Raw genomic sequence first — 11,184 nt, forward strand, 5'->3', positions numbered from 1 at the left:
TACATATGTTTTTAAACTGACAGACTCCCTACATGGTAACACAGAGACCTTCACAATATAGTGTATTTCTATTCTATAGAAATATTACTTCTTAGCACTGCTCAGATGGATACCATGCCACCCTGAAAATGTAAAAAATGGAAAAGCTATGGATAAGATTTTAAAATAAAATATGAAAACTGAAAATTCAACATATCAACAGCATTGCCCAGGCAATCACTTAAATATTTTTTCAATCTAAGTTTCCAAGCACTGGATACTCTGATTTTCCACAAAATAAAAGAGAGATATCTCTCAGTCTTCTTCTACTACTTTTAACTAGATTATTCATAACTTCACAGACCGAGGTTTCTCAAAAAGAGGATACAGTGCACTGATTCTGTAACAGTAGGAGATCAAAAGCTATGAGGTGTGTTTTTTGGCATCTTGAGATCTAAAAAGTCTTTTTGTTTGTGACAGGAGCTATCCTCAATGTCTACTGTTTCATCTCTTCCTCACTACCTAATGCTTGTTTTCATCTGCCTTTGTTTCCCAGGAACATATGTATTTTAGAAGTGAAAATCCTTGGGAAAATTATCTGCTTTTATTAGTCTTTAAATGTGGGCCATTCACATAACAGGAGTACAAACAAAGCAGTGACTAAGCTCAAGACCTATATGAATATGGTGCTTCAAAAGAGGTGAGAAAATCAGTTGTCCTTGACCAGCTGTTAAATTGAAAATGTTCTAATCAGGTAGATACAGTAAGAAATAATCAAAAGGAATCGAATCAGCGCTACCATAGCTTGTGACACCAGGGAGGAACTCCCAGTGGAGGCCATCACTGCATCTGGAGGCTTCAGATACATCTCTGCAGATGGGAGATGGAATGGTCTTGGTAAAAAAAGGGGCTCAGGCACTAACACAGCTCCCAAAGTCAGAAAGAGAAAAATCTATAACCTAGTGTTTGTACCAATACCCAGAATAGTCAAAAGCATAGAAAGATATAAATGTTTACCTTTATATAGGTAAATTTGCTGTCTTCCATCATTATTTTACAGAAAATAAATTTATTTTTGGTGTATTTGAGAAGGCTATTAATATTAACTGAGCTAATCACACCAAGGGAATAAAGTCAGGGCTGCTATACACACGTCAGTCATGACGAATTAGCTAATATCTCAGGCTAGTGGGATGAACCATCAATTGCATTTCAACTATAAGCACCACAAAATATTCAAACTTTGGAATTATGTCTCCTAACATTTTCTCATTTGGTTGTTAGTTAACAAAAGAAAAAAAAATAAAAAAGACTTGTGGGAAAAGAATTGCATCTGTTGCAGATTTGTAATGGAGTAATGCAATATTTGGAGTTATATTATCTCTATAGACAGAACTTTCCAAAGTGATTTAGTCATTTAGGTAGGCATTTAAGCCATAACAACTCAATAGAATTAGGAATTTTCCATAGCAAAGTAAAAAGCTAGGCCGAAATGACATAAAAACTAAAATGGTTTTAAAAATAATCTTAATTTTTAAATAAAAAAAAAATCACATCTCTAAAAATATATTTCAGAATGATGAAGTGAGAGACTGATCTAAATAAACATACAAATACCATGAGTATGAAAAACTATTTGAAAGCAGATTCCTTCACATGAGATTTCTTTAGACTTCAAAAGATATTTTGCCAGACGTGTCTTACTGTTTACATGAGACAACAATATTAGCTTTGGTGATTGCACAGATTTACTTCTGCTTGTTCTGGATCTGTACTGCAATCACTGCAATGCCAACATACCAGTGTAGTTTGTGTGTTGCTTCTGAAAAAAATCCTCAGATTTTTAAATCTTTTTAATGTTATTTGACTAAGGAGCAGATTGAAGCCACTAAACTCATTATGACATAGCATAAACGAAAATCAAGCACCAGGAAAAAAGAAGTTACTTCTTAAAATAACAAGTCAGCTTACAAAAAGCACTCAGAAACCTTTGTTACTACCTGAATTTTAGCCATTGCATCCTGACCTCCCCAAATGTAAAAAATGTCGCAAGTTCCTCTCTTCTGCTCCCATCATTCATTATGGGTGGAAATGGCTGAGATGCACAGAAAAACTTCAACCCTCATTGCAGCCAGAAGGGGTCACATGATGGAGGCCTTGATAAGTCTTAACTTTGAGTGGAGGTAGCCAAGTTAATCAGTGTGCCATCCTGACCACCTCATATAATCTGAGGAAAAAGAAATGTTTTTCCCCTGTGAGCTGGAATGACAGTAAGTTAAATCAGTCTGTGAAGGCATGCAGCTCAGCGAATCAGCTCTGGAAGATTCTCAGGGAATCTTTCAAGCTCAGTTTGGTGTTTCAGTCTAAGTGAAATTAATTTTAGCCTAAGACCACAGAGGAAAATTTTTCTGACATCATCTGACAGCTGTCTATATCTTAGCCAAAAGGCCTTTTCAAAATGTTTCCAAAACCTTTCTGTCTCCTTTCAAAACCAACCACCACCATCAAAATATCACCACAACCCTTACAAGAATGCCATTTTCAGTGTTTCTTATTCTTTCATTTTTTAATATTCAAGCTACATTAGATTACATAACTACTTGTTTCACAGGCGAGAGTCAAGAAAATTCTGGAATTTTGGCTGACCTAAAGGATGCAACTGAAAAGTAAGAAAAAAAATTGTAAGTCCAAAATGTATTTTTAGTATTCTGTCTGTTCTTACCTTAAGTGCACATTTAACTAAAATGAACAATTTGGTGCTGCATAATATATCATAGTCTTTATTCTGTATTTAGAAGCCACCCATACTTGGAGATGAAAATTGCATTTAAAACAATAATCTACCTGATGTAAGCCAAAGCATCATAAGTGATGGGGAGCAGCTCTATATAAGCATTTTTCTCATGTTTGAGCAAAAAAACTCTCAACTATTTATCTTTAAAAAAAACAAATAATCCCATGTTATGGACACAGTCTAACAGTGCCAGTTAGATGATTGCTTACTTCAAGCCAGAGGTAGCAACTTGGCTTTGTTCTCCTCATGTTTTTTCCAAGTTTCAGATACAGATAATAAACTATCCATATTATGATGACTTCTTTTGAAGTTAATCATTATCATATATTGCACTATGCTGCATGTCATTTGTGTAATACAGAAAAGATTTAAAAAATGTATGAGGCGAAGATTTCATAAATTTACAGTGCTTACTGCTTGGGGAATACTAAAAAATCACTTAAGAAAGCAGACAATTAATAAACATGATTACAATTTGTAAGAATGCAAAGACTTACTCTGTTTTCCAAAGGAATGGTGAAACCGAAGGAGTTGCGTTTGGTGTAGTCCCTGCATTAAAAATAACTTGCATCAAGAGGAAAACTTACAGCTATTATACTCATCAAAGCAAAGAGTTGCCTTGCAAAGTGAACACAGGAAACCTCATTTGAGAAGCCAACTCATGTTGCAAAGTTTTACATGAAAACTGAGCAGGCTGCATATCCTTGACATATAAAGTTCATAACAACTGACACTTTTAAACCACTTTTAAACAAAAAGGATGGATTTATATGTTCTACAACATGAATTCTGGAAAGCCTGTAACTTAAGACAGGAAATATTTAGGCCATTTTTATTTCTATAAAAGGACAAACGATTTTATAAATGTTCCACTGCCAACTGATATTTTAGACTGTTAAATTTCAACAAGAGTATATTTTAATTAACATGTTGAATGTACTAAAGATATATCCTCAATTCTCTTTTTGCAACTCATTACTTTGTGAGCATAATGCCTCAGATCAAGCATTCATTTGAATAAACAGGAACTTCAGTAAGGAAAGGATTCATTTGCATATCCAATTTGCATCCAATGTAGTCGGAGTTTTGATTTTAAGCATATGACTTATTGGAACTGACCTGCTAGAGGACAGGCACCAGCTGAAATACCATTCTGAACCAGAGATGACAGCCATAAGAGTGAAGGTGTCACCCTTACTAGCAGAATCTGCTCCTCACGCTACAGACCGGTAATTCATCATCAGTTTACTTGCTCAGACAAATGGTGAATCATGAATTGTCCCTCTACTCTTTTATGGATCACAACTGGTATCACACGAGCTACTGTTATTCAAATGCATGCACATGTACACTCCCTTTATGGCTGCCTGTAAATCATAAAATCCTTATTCGTCAGTATTTGCAGGGATACCATGGGAAGTGCTACAAACTCTTAGTAGGTGTTAAAAGAGAAATCAGGGGCGTGAGCAAATTCTGTCAGCACAAGTGCCAGAGAAAACAAGGCAAGCAGAAGAAGACCAAGTTATGAATGAGTTTCCATGGATCAATAAAGGACAAAAAGGAAGCTTTGCTGATGGTTGGGAAAGAAGTTTAGGGGTGAGGAAATTGGTTTAAGAATAAAAATTGGAAATAATATTAATCATATCACAATTTTTGAACACAATTAAGAATGCTGTATTTGGAGTATCTTTTTGTTTGTAACGCAAACAATTTATGCTCTAGTAAGAGCTTTATAGCATGTCCAGTGCATCTGTTTCACAGAAAAAATAGCTAGCCTAAGTTATTTAAAAAACCATGTTAGGATCACTGAACTGAAGGATTTTGCTTTGAAAAAATTTACTAATGCAGCTTGAGTAGGTTTTAGACCACAATGCTTGCACTTCCTATGTAGCCAGCATTTCAGACTCAAACCATCTTGCTCTGTACAGGATGTGGGGCCTTCACACTTCCTACTTTTGAAAATTATCTGTATTTCAAGGGAGTGATCATCAAACTAGGGATAAAACCACAATCATTTATTTAAAGGAATGAACCACACAGCAACTTCCTCCTTGCATGAACTCTTTTGCTTGTGTCTCTAATCTAAAGCCTTTATTACACACTGTGCCCTAGATCTGGGCCTCAGCAGGTTCAGAGGTACAAGATAGCTACAACTGGTATTTGACCTGAATAAATGCTGTGAATAATGCTGGAGAAGCCTAACCCCAAATGAACACAAACTGTCACATAAAAACTAAATCCAAATAGATTAATTTAAACCTCAATTAAAACAAAAATAATAAAATTCATTTTTTCTTTTTTGGTTTTTTTTGCTTTGTACTTTCTTTGCTGATAACAGTAAGGGCAGCATTTCCTTTTCATTATATTCCCCTTTTATGAACTCACCCATTTTTTCCCTTTTCAAGCATTTTAAACTATATTATGTTTATTTCACAATATAATATAATACAGAATAACTTCTGAGCTGTTATCTCTAAGTTAACACCTTACTTTCATACAGCAAATAATATTCCACTTGGACAGAATTACTGGGTGTATTGAAACTTGTTAAGCATTCTATTGAAACAGATAAGTATTTGTCCTATACTATTACAGAGACAAATGCAAAACAACTATTTTGTCTTTTGCAAAGTTTACACAAAGTAATAGAAGGAAACAGTGAGAAAGAATGATAAATCAATAATAACGTTAACAGAATATTACATTCTTATTAAATTATTATGTTTCTAATAAAATTAAATCTGAGGCTTAATGGCCAAACTGTATACAATAATGGTATCTAAACAGCTGAATATTGAAAAGAGTCTAATACATTGAAAAATCCACATTGCCTCACAAACAGGAACATAGACAAGGCTGAGGCACTTAATGCTTCCTTTGCTGCAGGGGTTCCAGAACCCTGAGCTGTAGGACCATAACTCTGAGAATGATAACTCCTAGCCAATCTTGAACTTGTGCAGCATTTCCTGGTCCAACTGGATCTCTATGAGTCTATGAAGGCTTGTGGGATTCATCCAAGAATATTCAAATAGCTGGTTGATGTCATTCCAAGAGCTCTCTCAAGAATTTTTGAACAGTCTTGGGAGTTTGGAGAGGTTCCAGCTGACTAACATCCTGATTAAGGGCAAGAGGGATGACCCTGGAAACTATAGGCCTGTCAGTCTCACTTCAGTGCCTGGTTACATTATGGATACGATTATTCTGAGACTTACTGAAAAACGCATGAAAGTCAACACAGTCATTGGTCACAGCCAGCATGGGTTCATGAGGGGAAAGTCCAGATCAATAAACTTAATTTCATTTTATGACAGCTACCCACCTAGTTGATCAAGGGAAGCCAATTGATTTAATCCTTTTGAAATTCAGTAAAGCTTTTGATACTCTCACAGTGTCCTTCTGGACAAAATACCTCTCACAGTGTCCTTCTGGACAAAATGTCCAGCACACAGCTGGATAAACACGTCTGGCCACCAGTCATTAGTGGGGTTCTGCAGGGCTCCATTTTTGCCATTCACTTCAAAATCTTCATAAAATACTTGGCTGAAGGATTAGAAGTTATGCTAAGTAAATATGCCAATGATATTAAACTGGGGGGAGCTGTTGACCCCCTCAAAGGCAGAGTGGCGCTGCAGAGAGACCCTGACAAGTTAAAGAGATGGGCAATCACCAACCATATGAAGCTTAACAAGGGAAAATGATTCTGCACCTGGGACAGGGCAAACCCAGGTGTCTATACAGACAGAGAGGCTGGAGAGCAGCCCCACAAAAAGGAGGTCTGGGAGTACTGGTGAATGGAAAGTTGAACACGAGTCAGCAGCGCCCTGACAGCCAGGAGGGCCAGCCCTGTCCTGGGGGGCATCAGGCACAGCATCGCCAGCCGGGCAAGGGAGTTTGTCTCGCTCTGCCCTGTGCTTTGTGCATTTTTTGGGCACTGCAATATTAGAAGAATATAAAGCTATTAGAAAGCATCCAAAGGAGGGCTACAAAGTTGGTGAAGGGTCTGGAGGGGAAGCCATATGAGGGATGGCCGAGGTTACTTGGTCTGTTCAGCCTGGAGAAGAGGAGACTGAGGGGGAGACCTCATTGCAGTCTACAAGTTCCTTGTGAGCAGAAGAGGAGAGGGAGACACTGATCTCTTTGTGGTGACCAGACCTGAGGGAATGGCCTGAATTTTTGTCAGGGGAGGCTTAGGCTGGATATTAGGAAAAGGTTCTTCAGCCAGAGGGTGGTTGGGCACTGGAAGAGGGTCCCCAGAGAAGTGGTTACAGCACCAGCCTGGCAGAGTTCAAGAAGCATTTGGGCAATGCTCTCAGGCACATGGGTGTGGGGTGTCCTGTGTAGGGCCAGGAGTAGGACTTGATGATCCCTATGGATTCCATCCAACTCAGGAAATTTTATGATATGTAAAGCAAAAGCCTTATTCTGCAAATACTTCCATGGAAGAGCTATTTATTCAGATAGACAGTCCTATTAAAATAAACTGGGCACATTTGTAAAGTTATCCATGTGCATAACTGCTTAGTAAGTTCATACTACCTGAAATTTTCCCAGACCATATTATTTCCAGCTGAGGTCACTGAATTTCTGGTTCATTCACTGATGCTTTTAGAAGCTGTCACACTGATGACTGCAACAGTTTCCCAGCCAAAAAAGGACAAGAGCCTGTCATTTGTGTGGCAAAGTAGCAACCCTCTATCAGGCAGAGCCATGTATACTATACACACATACATATAACATCCGTCATCAGCATAAAATTGAAAGCACAAGAATAAGCATTAGCAAAAGCAACAATACTAGAGAGACCTACTTCATGAAAAGGATAATGTCAGGCAGGTAGATTAATGAACACTGCCAGTGGCAATGACCAAGGCCAAATGGGATGTTCCATAGAAAGTACACACCCCCCACTTATTTCGTATGTGACAGTAGTGCCTTTGGAAGGGTTGTTTCTTTAGTGTAAAGTGGAATGCATCACTATTTCTGTGCTCCACTCCTTTGTTAGTTTTGCTAGTCCATAAACTAAATAGGATAACAAAACAACGTATGAGGGTCAGCACACTTCCAAAAAGCATAGGCCAGCCTTTTTTTTGTCAGTTCTCTCTGTGAAAAAAATTACCTTGAAGTTAATAACAGAACCATCTTAGACTGCGCTTTAATTTAGATACATCAACTATAGGAACAAAAAAAGGTACACTGAGATAGGATCACAAAGGTGTTACCAGCATTTCTATTTGACCCAGCCTTTACCAGTGGCACATCTGTCTTTGGAGCTGCCAGGCAATGGCTCTGCCAGACACAGAGGAAGCTTCTGGCAGCTTCTCAAAGAAGCCATCCCTGTAGCTGCCCTGCCACCAAAGCTTGGCTGTGCAAAGACAATACAGTTTGTTAAGATAATTTTCTAATAACAGGCCTATTCTTGTCTAAGAGGCATAAACTATGTCTGATGATCTCCTGGAAGGCTTCATTCAACACCTTATTCTCAGGGAGAATCAAATCTTTTTAGCCTTCCTGATGCCAGTACGCAGTTAAAAGAACTGCCAGAATTAAGAGTTGGTCATGCTCTAGTAGGATCTCTGTTCTTCTATGCAGAAAACATGCTAAAAGGCTTCTGCCTCCAGCAGGAAGGGGACAAAGCATTAAAAAAGGTAAAACAAATCTATTACATGGAATGACAACCCTAAAGGGACTGAATCTTTAGTCTCTAATTTCACACATGTCACATGTTCTGTCATGTAAGATTTCTGGATGTGGCTACCTAAATGATGCCATCTGCAATCAGAGCAAAAAAAAGTGTCTCTTTAGACTTTGATTCAGTCACTTTTATTAAGCTCAGAAATTCACAGTGACTAGGACTGCCTTTGACAAAGTGCGACCTACCAGAGTCACAAGACCTTCTCAAAATAAGTTCAGAAAAAATTCTCAGCACTACAGACATTATATCATCACCTTTAGCAAAAGCTTCAGCAGCCCACTCTCTAAAAACAAAAGCTTTGTCACCTTGAGGTAAAAGACTGCATATTCCATGGCATAAGAGGCAGCAATATAAAAATATATCAATTGATACAATTCACCAATATTCAATCCATTTGCAACAGTTCGTTGCTGTAGCATAACAAAGAAATCTTTGGTCTAAAAGGTTTGACAATGTAATTAACCACACAGTATATAAAGCAAATAATGCATCTGAGATTCACTACTGAGCTATTTTTCTGATTTTATTAGCCCTTGAATTGAACTAAACATGCTTTTCTGTTCACTATAACTTTGAAACTCAGCTTTTAAAAAACATGACCCAATGAGTCATAAAAAGGTGTGATTCCTAAAGCCAAAAATAGCACTTAAATTTTATGAAAAATCTGCTGGGATTTGGAAGCATGGAAATGGATTTTTCTGCTGTGTGTTAGAGGTAATAAATTGACAGGTGTTCCATACATACAAGCGTATGTATGGAAGTTTCCAGAAAAAAAGCATGTTATGATGAAAAAAAAATATAATCACATTAACTATACCAATAGCTTAAATTTCCCTTAAGTATGGCCTTTTCAAAAGCTAAGACTGGTTTCTTTTTCTAAGAAACTGAAATATTAAATCTTCAAGTGTCATTTTACTTCAGTTTAAGCTCTTCTGAAACAGACACCGAGCAATTGCTTGTTTGAAATACTCATTCTCTACTGAACAGCTGCCCTCAACTCCATATCTCCATGTGAAACCTTCATAAGAAGCAGTGAAGGCCCTGAGGCAAAAGCAGGAGAGCAGCTGCATGGCATATCTTGCTTTCTGTACCATGATGCAAAACATACACAGCACTTGCAGAGGTCCATGGAAGCTGATGCAGTTGCACCCAAGGACAGCTAGATCAGTATTTTTCAGAGAGCATCAGTTGGTGGCAAATATCTTTAATATGAATGTTTTCTTTTGCCTAAGTATCTATACTACAAGGTAATAATATTTATCTTTTATTTTAGTTTCAAAAAGTCATTTTTACATAGCTGACAATTTATGCTGAGAAAATAATAGCATTTAATTTACCAAACAGAGTTTTCTCTAACCTTTTATCTTACTATTACTTCTTAATATTCCTAAAGGCTGGAACAACTAAAGCAATCTGCCAGGCAGCCACAACACTACAACATGACTACAACATGACACAACAACACACTTCATGACAACAAGAACAAACAATTTCAGGGTATTAAAATAAACCTAGAATAAAAAAGAGCTTAGAGTTCAATGTAAAGAAAAAGACAGCGATTACTCTGTATACATACAAACACCCTCACAAGAAATCTAATTTTTGCTTGGAACTGTTTGTGCCAACAAAATTTCTAACTGAAAAACAATGACAGAGAAGGAATAGCTGCTTACTCTGGAGCTGTTGAGGTAATTGTCTTGGATGATTCTGCAATTTATCATACAATTCCAGCCTCCAAACTGTCTAGTGCAAACGTGTGCGGATATCCACAGACACATACCACTCAGAAAAAAGACAAATAAAACCAAGACCTCCAAAACCTTGATCCTTATTTCTGCTAGGAGAAAAAATTAAATAACCAAACCTACCAACACACAATTTCAGGAACACTTTTATATGATTGAAAGGTTCATATCACATGCAGATATTATGTTCCAGATGCATAGAATTAGAGAAAGATTTATTCGTTTCTTTGTTTGTGTGTTTGTTTATTAACTACCTGTGAGCATCTGAAGTACAACACAGTTAACTGGGTATATTGCAACTCTCAGCACTACTAGGAAAATGCTATGACATAATGTTTGCATTAGGAAAACCATACATTTCTAATATTAACAAATTACCTTCAGAAATGTAAGCAAGCTAGAACAAAACTGAGCTATTTTACAATATAAATCCCCTCCCTTAATTACTTTAGGGAAATACTCTTGATGCTTTGAAACAGTGTACATGGGGGTTTTTGTATTGAACTCTTCTACCACCTTGAAACCTGCAGATAAGATAGTAGAAAGTTCAAATCTAATATAGTTGCAAAAACTCAAAGTGTTCAAATATTCTTGAATTAAAGAGGACTTATATTTCTGCTAATGGAAAAGCGGTATTCAATTCATACATTGCTAAAGCCTTTGTCATCTATAAATTATGAATTACCAATCAGGATATAATTAATATAAATGTGTCTTAAACACAAATACATGCATGCATTTTGTAACACTGTGATTGCATAGCCAGACAAAATTTTAGTATAGTATGTGAGCAAAAGGGGCAAAGGCAGGTAGATGCAGTTGCAGGTAGGAGGCACTCAAGTAACAAAAGTTGTCAGGAGAAAAACAGATAAGCAGAGGGAGTTAAAAGTGGCAGAAATCCTGCAGAATATTCTGGAAGAACACCTGGCAGGACAGAAGCAAACCAAACAATCAGGTAAGCAGCCTCCCCTTCT

The sequence above is a fragment of the Corvus brachyrhynchos genome, unplaced genomic scaffold, assembly GCF_000691975.1.
Source record: "Corvus brachyrhynchos isolate BGI_N302 unplaced genomic scaffold, ASM69197v1 scaffold23, whole genome shotgun sequence".
NCBI lineage: Eukaryota > Metazoa > Chordata > Aves > Passeriformes > Corvidae > Corvus > Corvus brachyrhynchos.